Source organism: Hippocampus zosterae, chromosome 6 (assembly GCF_025434085.1).
Source record: "Hippocampus zosterae strain Florida chromosome 6, ASM2543408v3, whole genome shotgun sequence".
Classification (NCBI taxonomy): domain Eukaryota; kingdom Metazoa; phylum Chordata; class Actinopteri; order Syngnathiformes; family Syngnathidae; genus Hippocampus; species Hippocampus zosterae.
Window position 1 is genome coordinate 5605536 of NC_067456.1, and position 15450 is coordinate 5620985.

General features: G+C 44.9%; 1 protein-coding gene and 2 long non-coding RNA genes across 3 annotated transcripts in view; all 3 read left to right on the plus strand.

Moving 5' to 3' along the window:
* LOC127601836 (uncharacterized) overlaps positions 1-10295 on the plus strand; it is a 34521-nt gene extending 24226 nt beyond the window's left edge. Inside the window, exon 2 of the long non-coding RNA XR_007962653.1 lies at positions 10156-10295. This is a non-coding gene — a long non-coding RNA (uncharacterized LOC127601836). The remainder of the gene's footprint in view (positions 1-10155) is intronic.
* Positions 1-15450, plus strand: part of LOC127601831 (uncharacterized) — a 249400-nt gene that overhangs the window by 122047 nt on the left and 111903 nt on the right. The gene's annotated exons all lie outside the window — the stretch shown is intronic.
* mef2cb (myocyte enhancer factor 2cb) overlaps positions 11493-15450 on the plus strand; it is a 77894-nt gene continuing 73936 nt past the window's right edge. The window contains exon 1 of the mRNA XM_052067421.1: positions 11493-11642. The gene's annotated coding sequence lies outside the window, so the exon portion shown is untranslated. The remainder of the gene's footprint in view (positions 11643-15450) is intronic.

Here is a 15450-nt window from a genome sequence, read left to right on the forward strand (position 1 = left end):
TGTGGGAGGAAACCGGAGCACCCGGAGAAAACCCACGCAGGACCGGGGAGAACATGCAAACTCCACACAGGGAGGCCGGAGCTGGAATCGAACCCGGTACCTCTGCACTGTGAAGCCGACGTGCTAACCACTGGACTACTGGGCAGCCCGAAAATTGGTCAAGTATCTGTCAATTGTACCCGTGTATCAGGACTTTCTCAGCGATGTGATTATCATCAGCAAAACGTCCTCGGCACACAAAATAGGTGCTCAGACGTGTTTGACGTAGATAAATAAAACGATTCCGTAAAAATTCCAACAACAAAGTATTGAAATCAATTTTTATAACCTATTTCCTAAAGCTTCCCAAATGTTCAGCATGTGACACCACCCATGTTTTCCTTTCCGTCTTCCTTATTTTGACATTTTTGGGACTTCTCCAAATCTGCTTTCCAGTTAGGGTGTTTGAAAAATATGGACCTCTTACACAGTTATTTAATTTCTATGAAAACACTACATTTTGTCACAACTTTAAAGCTGTGGGGTTCGAATGAGTTCGTCCTCTTTTATACATTCGCATTTATTAATGAGAATGACCTCAGAAGAGGGGCGGCCCGGTAGCCCAGTGGTTAGCACGTCGGCTTCACATTGCAGAGGTACTGGGTGCGATTCCAGCTCCGGCCTCCCTGTGTGGAGTTTGCATCTTCTCCCCGGGATTGCGTGGGTTTTCTCCGGGTGCTCCGGTTTCCTCCCACATTCCAGAAACATGCGTGGCAGGCTGATTGAACACTCTAAATTGTCCCTAGGTGTGAGTGTGAGTGCGAATGGTTGTTCGTTTCTGTGTGCCCTGCGATTGGCTGGCAACCGATTCAGGGTGTCCCCCGCCTACTGCCCGAAGACAGCTGGGATAGGCTCCAGCACCCCCCGCGACCCTAGTGAGGATCAAGCGGCTCAGAAGATGAATGAATGAACCTCAGAAGAGAACAGACATCCACCAAGATGCAAAATATACCCCTGCTGCTTCCCTTCACAGGTCCATCGACCGAACCCACGATATTAAAATGTCTTTCTCGGCCCGCGTGCGACCACACTATATTTCGTATACAAGTTGACACTGTCGTCTAAATCGTATTCGGGCTGAGCGTGAACAAACCAAACAACAAACGGCAATCAAAAGAATAGGTCTCACCCCGGTGCAAATGGCGCTAATCGGAAGGGAAAAGAAATTGCTCTGCCCGTGTGCCTTTGTCTGCAGCCTGCGCGGATAAGTGCTGGCCATGTAATATGTCCAATCTTTGCACAGACTCGGCAGCCACATTAGCGGATGACCAGAAAGCATTTGATTTATTTATTAATTTTTTTTACTTTACAACCCTGCTGCCAAGACGGTATCTAATGGAAGAAACAAGACACCTTAAATGAGGACACTAATTTAAGAAATATCACAGTGTGCACTTAAACATGAATCAGATGAAGCCGTGACAGCGCGGAGAAGGCATAACAGAACACAGGCATGTCTCCTCTAATTGTATTTAATTCGAAACTGCGTGTATTTTTTTTCCCCTCTTCATCCCAAGTATTCACCATACAATCCCCCCGCCGCCCCCCCCCCCAAAAATACTTTTTTTCAGGCTCTTAGAGTACTGCCACGCATGATTTTTTTTAAAAATGTATTTCTATATTTTTTAACATCAACGCAACACTTTGGCGACTGTACAGCAGCTATGCTGCAATGAAACCCATATCACTTTTTTTTTCCCCTGACACAGTCAAAAGTTTCTATCTATGTGGTCCAAGTCAGAGTTGTGTTCTGTCATGTTAAATGCAGTTGACAGAGAGGCAAGGCAACACCCTAAACCTCTGGTCTGAGACTTTGTTTGCCCTCGGCACCAACACACTGTACGCCCTTCATTTTGGTCTCCAAACTGCCGACTGTGACTGATTTGCTCTATGCCACTCATATGGGTCAGTGTTAAACTCACATTTGGTCAAAAAGTGCAACAAAACACGCTGGGGCACTTTCCAGCACCAAGACTGCTTTCAGTTTTTAAAAAACGATCCGTTGGAAACAATAATTTCCAATTCCTTCGAGTTTCACAACATTGCTCCCGCAAGGAATCGTTTTCCAGGGTGACACCGTTCTCTTCGTAAAACATTTTCTTTTATTTGGACGTAAATGTAATATTTCAGGCTGCCCGGCAGTCCAGTGGTTAGCACGTCGGCTTCACAGTGCAGAGGTACCGGGTTCGATTCCAGCTCCGGCCTCCCTGTGTGGAGTTTGCATGTTCTCCCCGGGCCTGCGTGGGTTTTCTCCGGGTGCTCCGGTTTCCTCCCACATTCCAAAAACATGCGTGGCAGGCTGATTGAACACTCTAAATTGTCCCTAGGTGTGAGTGTGAGTGCGAATGGTTGTTCGTTTCTGTGTGCCCTGCGATTGGCTGGCAACCGATTCAGGGTGTCCCCCGCCTACTGCCCGAAGACAGCTGGGATCGGCTCCAGCACCCCCCGCGACCCTAGTGAGGATCAAGCGGCTCGGAAGATGAATGAATGAATGAATGTAATAATTCAATGCTCTTTATGACCCTGCAGGTGTACAGTTTACCACTTATAATGTCAAAACGTTATAAGTTAAATTACAGAGGCGAAATGTGAATCCAAATACAAGTACTGAAAAGTATGTTTGTCCGATACCGAGAACCGATACTGGAAAATGTCTTTACAACATGCAATTATTTTATTCAATAATTGTTCAAAAACAAGTACGTGAGATGTGTTTCACTGATTGACTGTTTACCATTTGTTGAGAGGAACGTCTTGTGATCAATAAAACTGTGTCATAGTTAAACGGGTGTTTTAACACCGAATCCTTCCCCGCTTTAAAAAAAAAATCCTTTAATTTGGGAGTTCTTGCTTGGCACGCACTCAAAACAAGCGAGGCTCTTCCAGCAACTCAACACGTTCATGAGCGACTTAGTTTCCGTTGTCAGCAACCTCAGAATTTATGCCGCTGACCTTTAGTCTGAGGTGAAGACGCTCAAAAGAAGAAGAGAAGTGTCAAACATTGAGGCTTAATTGATCGTCGGGAATGCGCCCTACCGTGGATTAGCAGCATGAATTATTTCATCATCCAAAGCTTGTTACCGATATTGTGAACTTCTTAGATATGTTCTTGTGTGATGTTGCTCATTAGGACGTTGCCCTATTTTTGCCCTTTAAGTCAGCTTTGTAAATGCTGTCGATGGCCCTCATCATGTGCAGATATGAGGCTGAAGATTCAATTTGGCTGGCTGCTTATCGCTTACAGGACAGTACCCGAGGCCATAGAGTCAACGCTGGTATGTTACGAAATGGCGACTTCGGCTTTGCACGTTGCTTTTAAGGCTCGTGCCAAAAAAAAAAATAAAATAACCCCCTCCACCTCCACAATAATGTCCATCTATCCATTTCCTATTCACCGTCAATGACTGTGAGCTCAATCCAAGCTGTCCATACGGAAATCAGGCGGGCGAACGACAGTCGCTGACCCAGCCCCACATTATATATGACTAGCTGGTTCGCCGCCCGGAGGGCGGCTCATCAGCTAGTTCCTGCGGAAGGCTGGTAAGGTGGGCCTTTGGCCCACAAAAGTGTTGTTGCTTGGTTCAACTTTTTGTTCATCTTCATTGCTTAGCGCGAAAATAAAGAGATGTTTAGCTCTACTAAATAACTAACAATTTCATTGCAATGCTTGTGGGTAGACAACATTTTTTCGCTAAGATGCCCGCGCGATCGTAGTGAGCCACTGCCTGAGCGGCGCGCAGTGGCGGCGCGCAGCGGCGCGGTGAAGTAGGTACGTTTTGAAAAGGGACAGCCGGAAGGACAGACCGCGTGCGGGACGACGCGCAATATATATATAGATGTATGAGTTTTACTGTTTATCTGTGGAGCAAATGTCCATGTCTGAGGTAAATGCTCGGTTGGCGTTGGAAATAAGAATATGTTCTTAATTTCGTGCCCTGGATGAATAAAGGCTACAGAGATACGATGGATAAATTTGGTTTCATGTACGAAGGTTTCCATCCCAATTTGAGCCCTGTGTAGGTGAAGAAGAGAGCTTTTGTATCGCAGAGAACGTGGACAGAGAGCACTCGGTGCAAAGCAAAGTGTTTCTTTTTGTTACCATGGCCACCTGTAAATGCATCCTGTTCTTCTTCAGCCGCACAAGATGAACAGACAAGATAGAACGACCTAAGATCCTGAATGTTACATGATTTGGATGAATGATGTCATCGATCTTCTTTTGGAAATCCTTCGTCTCTCGGATGACTTTTTTTGTTTTTGCATCTCTTCCCAAATCCTTGCCCGACTTCTGCATTTAGTTCAATAATATGCAAGACAATTAAGATCAATACAAGGGCTACATAACCAATCTGTGTTTTCAATGAATGAATGAAAAACTTTTCATTGCTATCTTTGAAACAGCAAGATTACTTGTATCAGGCCCACCACAAAATTACATTTAGCAACACTTCCTCCGCATTAGGCGGCTGAGCGGCGCAAATCTACGGACACGCCACACTGGATAAATTGCTTAACACGCGATATTTCGACGCGTTTGTTTTTCAATTGAACCACAAAAACATGTTGAGGCGGTACGGGCAGATGAATGGATTCACGTTTAAAATTGGGGGTGGCCCGGTGGTCCAGTGGTTAACGCGTCGACCTCACAGTGCTGAGGTACCGGGTTCAATTCCAGCTCTGGCCTTCCTGTGTGTAGTTTGCATGTTCTCCCCATGTGCCTGCGTGGGTTTTCTCCGGGTACTCCACCCACATTCCAAAACCATGCATGGCAGGCTGATTGAACACTCTAAATTGTCCATAGGCGTGACTGTAAGCCCGGATGGTTGTTCGTCTCTGTGTGCCTTGCGATTGGCTGGCAACCGGTTCAGGGTGTGCCCGAAGACAGCTGGGATAGGCTTCAGCACGCCGTATGACCCTTGAGGAGGATAAGCCGATCAGAAAACGGATGGATATTTAACATTGTGGTGGATTGTCTGGAATTGGTTGTTGATGTCACAGCAATTAAAAGAAAATGTGAGAGCAACGCATGTCTGGAAACGGCAACGGCGCTGTTGATTCACTCTGTGAAGAAGACAACAGGACATCAGTCATGTCAGGTTGAGCTACTGCACATCCACGCTTTGGCACAATTCATACAGGTCGTGTTAATCCGCTCACTCGAAACAGGAGTTAAGAATATTCAGTGTCTCACATCCAATTTCAAACAAACAAACAATAAAATGAGGTCAAGTGACCATCATCCGGAGCACTATGGCAGAATTACGCGTGCTGACATCCAAATGCAGATTGACTTCATTTGACGACAGCTCCCCACAGTACTGTGCCACATGACGCTTGGATTTAACAGTTATTGAATTTGAATCAAAGCACAGCAGGTTTTCCTCATACTAGCCAAACAGTAGTGTCCTTTAGGAAAAAAAAAATGTCAGAGTGCACTTAGAGAAGGAACAGTGTGGGATCAAGAGTTAGCCATGGCACCAGTCATAATCCACCCTTCAAAAGAGCCAGATGGAGAGGCTAAGGTTTCAGTCCAAATATTGTTTTTGGATTGAGGAGTGCACTGGCTTCTCGCGCTCTCTCCGTCGGTGAGTATCCTACTCACCCAAAGCTACAGTGCTCTTTAGTCGTATCCTGTTCTCTCTCGCTCTCTCTCTCTTGTTGCGCTCGCCAAGTCTTTTCCCGCTGTGTTTTATCAGGTCCTGTCTGCTAAAGCCCTCCGAGCTCATCGGGACCTGTTGGGTCATCCCTTGTTAATCCGCCCTGGTCTGGGTTAGGTGAAGGTCTAGCTCGGTGTTTATCAGCCGTATCACATCTTTGAGTGTTGACTTAAGGTCAGTACTTGAGATCCATCATTTTCATCATGAATCACTCTCAATGTTTTCCCTGAGTTTGATTCACCGTGAAAACGTTGCCTGAGCGAGGGGGTCCTAAATCAGCAGTCTTACCCTGAGACGCTCGATAAACATACAGCTCCAGAGTTTGTGTCTGGACTGGCGGGCCTGTGGGGCAGAAAGGTATGCGCTCAGCGGGATTGTGCCTCGCCTCATTCTCCAATTTTTGAACACACACAGAGCGACCTTGTGTGGAGCAAGCGGCCGCAGTCAGCGCACCCTTTGGACTGCGCTGCCGGCAAAAAGAGGAAAGCGTGCAAATTTGCACACAAATCTTCACTTTATTGGTGTTTTTATTTGAAGGCAAACGTGCGGAAGGTTTTCAGTTCACACGCGATTGTCGTCATTGTTGCGCTACTCGATAGTACTGATGTGGAGAAAAAAAACCCAAAACCAAACCCACTCTGGTATACAGTACGTTTAAAGGGCTCAAAAGTATTTTGACAGTGACATACTGTCGTTTGAGAAGTGGAGATAATGTACACTCTACTCAGATGACACAACCAAATTCACGTTTTTATAAGTAAACACCCTGTTTTCAACGCTGATATTCAAATTTGTGAAATATCACTTGACCATTGGATAAAAAGACTAATCTTTGATAAATATCACTGTGGCAAAGCCATTCAAAAAAATTAAGGTCCTTATAAGTATTGATACAGCCCCCGTATTTGGCATAGTGTTCATTCATTCATTCATTCATTCATTCATCTTCCGAGCCGCTGGATCCTCACTAGGGTCGCGGGGGGTGCTGGAGCCTATCTCGGCTGTCTTAGGGTAGTAGGCGGGGACACCCTGAATCGGTTGCCAGCCAATCACAGGGCACACAGAAACGAACAACCATTCGCACTCACACTCACACCTAGGGACAATTTAGAACATCCAATCAGCCTGCCACGCATGTTTTTGGAATGTGGGAGGAAACCGGAGCACCCGGAGAAAACCCACGCAGGCCCCGGGAGAACATGCAAACTTCACATAGGGAGGCCGGAGCTGGAATCGAACCCGGTACCTCTGCACTGTGAAGCTGACGTGCTAACCACTGGACTACCGGGCCGCCTGGCATAGTGTTAGTTTATCTAATTAAATGCCATGTAAGATTCTTTTTTCCTTTTTTATTTGTTTTTTAAATGTAATGATTCACATCGGAGGACCTGATCTTGTGTTGTCTGACTTTAAAGCCTGAGTCCTTTCAGGTTGAGCTACAGCTACACCCTTGTTGTAAGGTGTTCTTTCGGCAGCCCATTTTGGAGTATTGGTGGTGGAATGTAATGTAGTGAATATCTGTTGTTCTCATTTTTGTGGCTATTCCCCCTAGTTAATTTCAGATCATTTTATGATATACTAATTGCACTGATTCCTAATCAAGGTCAAGGTCATCTTTATTGTCAAATAATATCTGACTAATATTTGACTCGTGCCATTGTGCAGATAGTGCTGTGTATTCTCTCAAAACGCCCACAACGCGCCTCGGATTTTGAAAAGTGGAGCACACACAAATCATGCAGAATTACATTGCGATAGCATATGATACTGGTATGAGGACAGAGTCATCATTACGGGCAAGCCTTGCTTCTTCTGTGACGCCAACAAAGTCGGCAACAACAATGCTATGCTGCATCTTCTGTCAACTGCTACTGTGTAAAAAAAAAAAAAAAAAAAAAAGACAGGCGTTCGAATCTCGACTTAGTTACTCCACATTACACTGGAAAGTGAGCTCAAATGCACTCCAACCGAGCCCCCTCCCGCTGGCAAGGGAGTCTGTTCCAGCCTTGAGCCAAAGGAGAAAAGATAAAAACAAAACGTACACATACACACAAACGCAGGACAATGTCCACATGTCCATGTGCCAAAATTGGTGGAAAAGAAAGAGCAAGCAATGAAGGGGCTTTACCGGTCCCATCGCCACGTAAAGGTTACTTTGATCCTCACATTGACTCTCGCTCTCGTCTTCTGGGCCGGTCGGAATTCAATTAAGTCTCGCCGTTACGCATCGGCTTACCGCAGCCCTGCCCCACCCTCGCACATTACCGAATTCCTGTCCATGAGGTCAGCGCAAATGTCAGAGCGAGAATGATGCCCGAATGTATGGCGGTACATGTCGCCGGGGTGTCAGAAATAACCAGAAACCAACAGATGACTTAATTACCTGTACCCAGAAACATGTAAACAATACAACCGGATCAATGCAAAGTACATTTCACTGTCAGCGGCACGCGTATATACTTATCATCAAGGGACATCACTCTTTTTTTTTTCTTCCCCCCTCCTCTCAAAGCAGAATTTTGAATATTTTCTGGAAAAAAAATCCATATTCCACTCATCTTTCTTTGCATCATTGTTCTCCAGTTTTACACTGTTGTGGAGATTTATGAGCAGACTTTTCTGAGTGTCAAAGTTTGGCAGCGGTGTTTGACTCTGATTGGGGGGGGGGGTATAATGAAATGAAGAAAAAAAAAATTACAAATCCGCTGACACCCCATCGTAGCTGTGCTCATGTGAAATGTGGAAAAGTCACAGGGAATATTGCACGTGTTAAGCCTGTTGATAATTGCATTCAAGTGAATGTATCATTTAGCAGGAGAAATGACTTGCAGCAGCAATGTCAGCAGTTTGGTAAAACTTATAACTTGTCTTGGATGGAGGTGTATGATTTTTATCAGGTTAAAATCAAAAGTACGTTCCCTGAGCTTCACTTTTTGGGAAGAAAAAAAAATCCGCAATACAAATGCATAATTAAATGAGCTCATATTTACTCAATTATAGGCGGCTACCACTTTGCATGTTATTTTGACTCCAGATAAGATGCTATCAATGGTGGCTAATCTGTTGCCTTGGATAATTTATGATTCGCATATTTCAACGTTGCAGGTTCTGAAAGGAAAGCTTATTCATTCATGATTTTGGCAGCGTCGATAACTTGGGTCATTAGCGTCGAATAGTGCTTATGTTGAACCTTGCGAGGCAGCTGGAAAAATATATGATCTCGCAAATCAATTTGCCAAATGATTGCAATTTTGATGACTTCGCCAATTAGCATCCTTTGAGAAGGCAAAATTCGAGGCCGGCACAGTGGACGACTTGTTCGCACGGTCGCCTCGTAGTGCAGAGTTGCGGGCTTCGACTCTGCCTGCGGCCTTCCTGTGTGGAGTTTGCATGTTCTCCCCGTTCCTGGGTGGGTTTTCTCCGGGTATTCCATTTTCCTCCCACATTCCAGGAATACGCATGGCAAGTTTAGTGTGCACTTCAAATTGTCCCCGGGTGTGATTGTGAGCGTAAATGGTTGTCCATGTGCGCCCTGTGATTGGCTGGTTACCAGTTCAGGGTGTCCCCCGCCTACTGCCCAAAGATGGCTGGGATAGGCTCCAGCACACCTGCGACCCTCGTGACGATAAAGGGATTAGAAAGTGGATGGATGAATGGAAAATTTTTTGCTGCCACGGCCTGCACAGGTGCTTCTGACTTTGGTTTTGGTTGAGGAACGACTTGACACATGGGCATCAACAGCTGTTGTCCATGTCCATGCAGACGAGTGTACGTGCTGGTTCTTGATTCATTGACAACAAGTCAAGTCAAGTCAACAGTATTTGCACTTTCAAACAGCCATCGCTGCATACAAAGTGCTGTACATGGAGCGATTTAACATACACAATAAACAGTAAGACGAATCGGTAATAAAGGCGGTAGAAAGCACCAAGCAGTAAAATCAAGAACAAATCTAAGTCATGCTGAGTCGAACGCCAAAGAATACAAGTGAGTATTCAACAGCCTCGGTCCACTCCTTGACAGCCGTCTTGAGGCTGCAGTCATCCCTGTCACTTGTGCACCTTTTGCAGTCACGTATTCCCTTCCCTTTTTAACACTCTGTGAATGTCGTTTGAGACAGCTCTCCGTGAGCATCCAGCTTCTTTTGCAATTTCTTTTCAAGACCTTTTCTCCCCGTGGAGGATGTCAATAATGGGTTTTCTGCACGACTGCCAAGTCGGCAGTCTTCTCCATCATTCTGAAGCCTAGTGAATGAGACTGAGACCGTTCAAAGTAAAAACCTCTGAAGGTGTTTTACGTAAAATGTCTGACAAAATTGCAACACAGAGATGTAACAATGTTGAACTTGGTCATTTTTTGGAATCTCGATATATATATATTTTTATTTTGGGAAAAATTCAGACAAATTAGGGGCGGCCCGGTAGACCAGTGGTTAGCACGTCGGCTTCACAGTGCAGAGGTACCGGGTTCGATTCCAGCTCCGGCCTCCCTGTGTGGAGTTTGCATGTTCTCCCCGGGCCTGCGTGGGTTTTCTCCGGGTACTCCGGTTTCCTCCCACATTCCAAAAACATGCATGGCAGGCTGATTGAACACTCTAAATTGTCCCTAGGTGTGAGTGTGGGCGTGGATGGTTGTTCGTCTGTGTGTGCCCTGCGATTGGCTGGCAACTGATTCAGGGTGTCCCCCGCCTACTGCCCGAAGACGGCTGGGATAGGCTCCAGCACCCACTGCGACCCTTGTGAGGATCAAGCGGTTCGGAAAATGGATGGATGGATGGATGGATGTTTCATATGAAGGATGTCATGTCATTTCACTTTGTGTGTGGTGAACTAGTGTAACATTTCGTTTCATGTTTTTTGAAAGAAATCATTTTTTTGGACAAGATTGTGTCTTTTTACTTTCTTGAACAGAAAAGCTGACCCAGTGCACTTTGTTTTGACTCTTTTCAGGCAGGATCAGGCACAGGACGGATGTCTAGGGTGCAAGCTTGCGGGAACTAGCCAAGTGGGTTTTCTTGATGGCTTTCTATCATGCTGCTTAGCAACATGTACAATATTTGTCACCATTTCAATCAAAAGCTCCTGGCGGAGGAGACGAGCAGCCACTCAAAGTCATTGTTCATCTAATTCTAATGGCATGGCAGAATCTAAATAAAGTGTATTATTATTATTGTTATATTACTGTAATTACTGCAGCAAAATCTTTTGCTATATTTGCTTGGTATTTTTTTTTTCTTTTTTTAGGCACTGGTCACAACTTCTGTGAGAATCAGAATAATAGAGTGGAGACAAACTCAAAGCAAAAATCTGATTTCCACATATATGATCTAAATTGCAGGATTTTTTTTTTCTCAAGAGTGAAATGGCAAATAAGAAATGACTAGATTGTAACGTTGCGCCTGAATGCAAAGAATGGCATCTATAGGTTTGGGACACGTGAAGGAGAAAATGGGGGTGGGACATCTGTTTGTCACTCCGGCGAGGGTCGCATTCTTGTTAGGTCAGTGATCCTGGGCTACAGTATATGGGCACTGCTGACAAAGGTATGGCGTTTGTGTGTTGGGGTCGAGGCTGGCACTGATCCCCCTGAAGGCTAAATTTACTCAAGGCGTGATTGACAGGAGCAGGTGGATTGAATAGGGACACTGGTTGGGGCGTTGAGGGTGAGGGGGTGTCTGGAAAGAAGTACACCTGATTTTAGTTCAGATGTGGAGAGTCATCGGGGGTAACCGCACAACCCAAATCGGGGGTTTCAATTCAAAGCCAGCTGGTCTGGCTTTACCGCATGCAGGGCATTTATTTTTGGGGCCATTTGGGGGTATTTGTAGTTTTCCAATTGTCCTTTTTTTTTCATCCTTACTTTAAAAAAAAATTTTTTTTGAATATTTTGGGGCCTCAGCTGGTGCTGCAGGGTGCAACTTCCCGGTGAAGCAAAGAAACGGCACGGGTAAGTTGTCCATCCCACCCCCTCCTACAAATCAAATTAAGCCCACATGGTGGGTCAAGCCTTCCCTAAAGCGATTAGGTAATTATTTTGATATTCAAGCTTCTCATTAAAAAATGTTTTCCTTGATATCAATGGATGTTTTTGCTCGCTTCCTCCTGGATCGAGTGAGTCATGACTTTGTTATCGACCAAGACCAAAAGGATACATTCAACTCTTGTTTATTTTTTCCCTGCATTGGCACAGCGCACCGACCCCAGAGAGACTCAGCCATCGAAGGCGTGGCCACGTCCCAGCTGTTGCCAATAGTCTTTGTTGAACACTTAGGGAAAAGGTGACTGAGGCACCTGGAAAAGTGCGTCTTAAACTTTTAACGTCTCTGGTTTTTATACCTCTGAAGTAAGACAAATGGTTGGAGGCGTTAAAGTGTAACTTAATATGGTGTTTTTTCTCCGTTTCTAATGCTTCACAGTCAGTTTACGTTACCGCTACATTTAAGAGTAATTGCTTTGAACATCTCTATTCACAGTCTGGAACTATTGGTGAGGAAAGAAAAAGAAAAAAAAGAGCCCCAGCATGCTGTTTGCTTTCAAAATGACTCATTTCCTCAAGGTAGCCCCACCCCCCCACTTCCCCCCCATGCAGAAGATACACACATCAATAATAATATGCATCACAGGGTTTGTTGTTTAAGGACATGCTGAGATGAAGTTTGGAGTTTCGAAGAAAAATCTTTGACGCAGCGGCTTTCGGAAAGCGTTTGTACGTGTTGTTGGAGATCATTCGAAATCATCAGATTTTGAACTACCCCGAATAAAATAAATGGACTGGAATGGCATTGTGGGGTTAACCCTTTCAGGGACACAGTGGTCACTAACAGTGGACAAGTAATCATGTTATCAGGTTATCATTATCGGTGCTTGAAAGGGTTAAGTACAACGTTTAAAAAAAAATCAATCACCGTTTTGAAATAAATTCTTTTCTCATTAGATTTGATCTAATGCCAAAGTTCAGAAAGCGGCTTTTCCTCTGTCATTGTAATTGGGGAAGATTTACTGTCCTCTCACATACTGTAGAGAATGAGAAATCGGGAACTTGGACACCGTTGACAGTAACTGTTCGGTCTTTCCCTATTAGCTTTTCTGCCCTCGGAATTCTGCAGCTTTGATGGGCAAACGGGTTGAGGAAACATTTTGTTTTCTCTCGCTGAAGGGAGGTTGGCTTGCCTACGCGTTTGCCTCCGTCTTTGGTAACTCACCTCACCTTGTCATTGAACTTCAGTTGCGCTTTGACAATTCTTTGTGATGTCATGTGACTTATAAAGGGAATCGTCGCTGGGTCAGATTCATAAATTACAATTTTTCCTGACTCAAATCTCAAGTGGAATGTTATTTAATCCATCTCTGCTGGATGAGATTCTGGTTGATGTAAATAAATGATCACAGTAACCTGCTGTTGTTGACAAAGAATTTTGTTAAGGCCTCTGATGGGACGCAGGCCTTCAATTAGTAATTGAAAGAGTTTTCCTGGTGAAGCACGTTTCAATTTTTAAAACAAATTATCACTGAATAGCTCTTTTTTTTCCCCTCCCACATATGGAAGCAGTTACTTTTGCTACACGGAAATAAGTGAAAGCGTCTTTTTTTTTTTGTCGAGCTGTAATAGCGTATCATTGTTTTACCCTCCTATCTTTTTTATTATTAAACATTTCTAACGTTTCCAGCAGCCGTCCAACCTCGTGCACGCAAACTCCCCTTCCGCCGACCCCCCCTTGAGCTCCTTCGAGGCCAAAAAATATCAGTATGACGCTCCGGCGCCATGAAACAACGGCAACGCGGCGGGGCGGTCTAAATCTACAAAACACAAGCGCTGGCGCGAGGCAGCTCTTTTGATCTGCAGCTAATCTCAGTTGCCTGCCTCCCCTCTGATCATGTCTGAATAAGAATGAGTTGGGGGGCCATCCTAGAGGCACAAAGAGCTTTAGACGCAGCCGCTCATCTGCTGCGATCCAGCGTGCAGCGCGCGGACGAGAAATCTCCGCTCGCGCACGCATCACAGCTTGGTTTGGATGCGCCGTATTCTCTTTTTTTCCTTGCAGTCAGATGCTATCAACTGCTTGTGGAGCACGTGGAAGAAGTAGCGTCACTATGCTGAGTGATCTTTAATTGTCAAGGTCAACAGTTGCAGGAGGGGCTGCTGGGTCGTGGTTACTATAGTGAGTGGAAACACTGAGGACTGTTGGCTTTCGGGCTCCAGGCAAAGGTTTGCCTTGAGATTTGCGGCGCCGTGAAAATACCCCGTGCACCAATATTGTTATGACCCACTACATATAAACGATACGGTATGCACAAAAGAAGCGGCGGCTCGTCAATAGAGGGCGCCGTGGCTGCACCGCCTTTGAAAAACGACTTCCAGACAGTGCGGAGTAGGCGACGAGGCTCTGAAAACCCAACGCTTGCTGTATGGCCTGACGCCACAACTCGCTACGATGGCTGCCTTCGTTGCCGCCCGAACGGAGGTCATCTTTCATTTTGCAGGGCTGTCAAACAATTTGCAATCATCTCACAAATTGTTGTCATTCACGAAGTACCTCCACGTGGCTTGCATGGTTCCTATTCCACATGCCTGGAAGGTATATGTGGGGTTGGCCAATTTTTTTATTATTTTATTTAATTTTTTTGGTTGCTCTTCAATTGCTGTCAGGCTGCTGAATAAAAATAACAATAATAATAATAATTAATAATCAAATGATGTGAAGGAAAATTGTAAATAGCACTGCGATTTATCCATTTTGTGTTTATATTGCACTTAATTGAACGGTGGTCGTTGTTTTTTTTTTTCTTCTTTCTTCTTTCTACCTACATTCTTGCTGCTGGAGGCTGTAAATTTCCCCAGTGTGGGACAAATGAAGGATATCTTATCTTATTAACAATGGCCAACTTTTACACATTCATAACAGCGAAAGCAGATTAAAAATAGCTGGTGCAGTTATTTGGTTAACTAGATCATTTGAACTGCTTATTTCTAGTCTCGTTGTCCTATCGGCAACCGTGTTACAACAATCCAAGCAAGGGAGGTCAACCATCATTTTCGAACGGATTGTCTGCAACGTTTGTCACGCCACTGTACTTAATATTGTGACGTAGAAGTGACCCGGATAACACCGAGATGTGTATTGTCTTATTTTGGTCCCTGACTTTCAGTGGAGCAGACTTTAAAAAGTGTCGAAACACCCGCTTTTGAGCTGCCTGCCTGCCTTGTGGCGTTGTGGTGCAGCCAGTCAACTCGGTCACAGGACCATATGGGGCTCTTCCTGTGATGTAACAGGAGCGTCGGGCAGAACAAAGGCAGGGTTTGTTGTTCGGCTTGTGCCTCATCCATTATGCATGAAAGGTGTACAGTACAGTTAGAACGCTGTTGATTAAACGCGCTACATGCAAAATGGCCTCCGCTGTCTGAGGTTTGACACTGCTCTCTGTCGGGGGGGTCTCTTCGAGGTCTTTGGTCATAGCTTCTTACAGGCGACTCGTTACGAGGTTCTGTTGTCATCAAAGATGTATGTGATTGCACAGTGCTGTGTTACTTTCCAAATAACTTTGGCGTTCGACTCAGCATGACTTAGATTTGTTCTTGATTTTACTGCTTGGTGCTTTCTACCGCCTTTATTACCGATTCGTCTTACTGTTTATTGTGTATGTTAAATCGCTCCATGTACAGCACTTTGTATGCAGCGATGGCTGTTTGAAAGTGCTCTATAAATACTGTTGACTTGACTTGACTTGTTGAAATAATGCCTTCAAAGGTCTATGAG